The sequence below is a fragment of the Carlito syrichta genome, unplaced genomic scaffold, assembly GCF_000164805.1.
Source record: "Carlito syrichta isolate Samal-C Ts95f unplaced genomic scaffold, Tarsius_syrichta-2.0.1 Scaffold314304, whole genome shotgun sequence".
In the NCBI taxonomy this organism is placed as follows: Eukaryota; Metazoa; Chordata; class Mammalia; order Primates; family Tarsiidae; genus Carlito; species Carlito syrichta.
The window spans coordinates 400,437-403,721 of NW_007258400.1; positions in this window are offsets into that span (position 1 = coordinate 400,437).

A 3,285-nucleotide genomic window follows, 5' to 3' on the forward strand; every position below is an offset into this window, starting at 1 on the left:
TGATATTATTTTATGACAAGTTCAACAACTCCCTCAAAACTTTGTCAAAGAGTATTTAGCTAGGAGATAGCATTAGGAGTTAGGTTTTCCATTATTTTCCCACTCAAAAAAACTGAGCTAAAATAATTTATTCTAGCACAATTGATTTCTATTCCTTTGAAACTCCCCTTTATTCTATCAATACACAGTAAAATGTTTTCACATCTTGTTTGACAAAATCAAGGCTATTTGTTATGTGATTTTAGATAAACAAAACCATTAGGGAATGCAGATACTGCCTCATGTGATTGATGGATCTGAATAGAAAATTTAGAGGCAGCTGTAAGACTATCTGATGAAAAACAGATACAAATCTCAAAGACTTTGGCTTGCCTACTTCACTTTTGTCTATTTTAATCATATATTTTGTAAGTCTCCTTTTTTTTCTTTGTTATAAGCAGAATTAGTAACTCTCTCATTGAAAGTGTCTACTTCCATTTGTGGATACCAGGCTTGGGTCATTAAACACTCACTTATTTTGTCTTTTTTTTTTTTTTTTTGAGTTGGAGTCTCACTCTGTCTCCCAGACTGGAGTGCAGTGGCCGCTCCCGGCCACCACAGTCTCGACCTGCTGGGCTCTGGCGATCCTTCCGCCTCAGCCTTCCGGGTAGCCAGAATTACAGGCACGCGCTACCACGCCCGGCTAATTTTTTGATTTATTGTAGAGATGAGGTCTCACCTGCCCAGGCGGGTCTCGAACCCGTGGGCTCAGGCAATCCACTCACCACAGCCTCCCAAAGGCGCGGGATTACAGGCTGAGCCACTGAGCCCAGTTTATTTTGTCCTTTTAATCATGTTCCAGATGTGAGAGATGTTGGAAATTTTGTAGATAAAACAATTTGCTCTTTGGTATAAGGGCCATCTCATAATTGTGTGAATGTAATGAACACTTCAATTTTTTTTTGTCTGTATTTTCCAGAGAAAAAATAGAAAGGAAAGGTATGTGTACCTTAAACAAAGTTAACCTGGCCTCCATTTCTTCACTGGATTAATTCAACATATAAGATTCCATATCATCTGGAGGAATATTTTTAGACTGGAAGGAGTTCAGGTAAAACTACAAATCCTGTTTCATGAAAGCAGAACCCCAGGAGAGAACTATAGGGGAGATCTAGAATGAATTAATTAATTATTTGCATTTGGGACAGTTGATCTAGATATAGAACACTTGTCAGGCTTTCTTTTAGTGAAGCTTTTGAGAACTGTTTTCCAATGTGATTAAACTTCCTGGAGAAGGTCCTTGTTTTTAACAAAGAAGTACGTAGAAGTAGAGCCCAGTTTATGGAAACTTCTTAGCTGGGGGTAGTGCAGGGAGAAAAGGTAAAAAACTAAGATCTCTATTGAATGAAACTTTCTTTACTAGGATGTCTGTAAGTGCTCTCCACCTGACCTTCTCTTGACCTTGTCCGCACATCATACATCAAAGCTTGCATTTCAAAATAACTATACTGCAAATCTTTCATTAGGCAAAAAGTTTTATTGAGGAGATAGACTCACACATGTGCAGAGGAAACCTTGTCAGCTTCTTGTACTAATAAACCTATAATAAAGATTATTAGATATTTTAGAATCTAAACAATGCAAGTAGGGAAAAAAAACAGCCATCAGAACAACTCACATAAGAGTAAATATAAACATCTGAGTAATCAAAAAAATTATAATTAGATGACCTCAAAGAATATTCAAATATTAAACATCATGTAACTTAAGATAGTAAACAAGTGCATGTTCATATGAAAAAATGAGTCATCCAATAGAAAGAAATTTACATAAAATATATATATGACTATTTAAATTCGTTAATTTAGAAAACAAAAAGTATGTTAAACACAAATATTAGAATCTCCATGGATTAAAAACAAAAAGCAGTTTTAGAAAACAAAACATTCAGATAATGTTTCATAATCTATACCAGAAAGGAAAGTAATTTAAAAATTGTGAAGAAAAAAAGTTAATGAGTATGGTAGATGGATCTAAAAGGACCACAATCTGTCTAAAGAAAAACATAGAAAAAAGAAATAAGGTTGCAAGGTGACAAGAGAATTTTTAAAATACAGCAAATACATTTTTGAGCATCTGAACAATAGAGGTAGAACCACTGGGTAAAACAAAAATAGGAGAATTTCTTATGTGGTGCACTTACACATACACATACTCACCACCTAATTATACATTTTTATATATACAAACAACCTTCTGGCACATACTTAACTCCAAGAGACGCATCTAATTTATGGTTCAAAAGAATTTACTAAATACCATCTATTACATTAACTTCAAGCCCCAATTCCTTGAAATGTCTGGAACAATATTATTAATTTATAACCATATTAGGATATAAGGAAAAAATAAGATTGCCCATGATCATATAAGAATTTTATGCAAAATCTGATTAAATGAATTGAACCCCACACAGTCCAAACCCAAGCAAGAATGTGCTAGAATCAGTGGACATGACCAAGAGTGCTTAACAAATTGGTATGAACGATTCTGGCATCAGAAGGGGACCCACTGAAAGAGTCAGAGTACTGTCCCATTAAGTTCTGCATAGCCACACTTGCATTGAATAGAAATTCGCACAGTTACCTCTAGACAAGAGCCTGAGTAAATAAGCTTCAGGGTCAGAGGGGAAAAAAAAAAAGGCATTTTCTTGGGAATCTGATAATAGCCATGAGGAGTATCTTGGACTGGTATTGAATCAGAAAAGCAGGTGTTCTAACTTTTATGCACTCTCACTAAAGACAGGCTGAATAACAAATCTTATCAATATGCTATGGTTCCTTTACCCATAATTAGACTATGGGGAAAAAAATCAAGAACACATAACAACAATCTTCTCAGATAGAGGCACTGCCTCTTTTATAATTAAAGGCAAATATAATAGAGATTATGAAAATTTTAAAAGATTATTTGGAGCACAATAGGAATGCCGAATATGTAAAATAAATATACAGTAAGATTATATAAATGAATTGTAAAATAAAAATAGATTTCAGAATGGATTTAACACCAAAACATTAATAGAATCATAATATAAAAGCTGATACATTCTATAAATTTCTACATCTTTCTAATAGAAGTATTTGTAGGATTAAACCTTTTTATTGTATCGATTACATTATATAAGGGGCCTTACTGAGAAAACTAGGATGACATTTCATGCCATCCCAAATCAGTTGACAAAAGATGGCTAGCAATTGAATGAAAATAAAATATAATTTCCTGATATTCAGTAAAGTTTTTGTG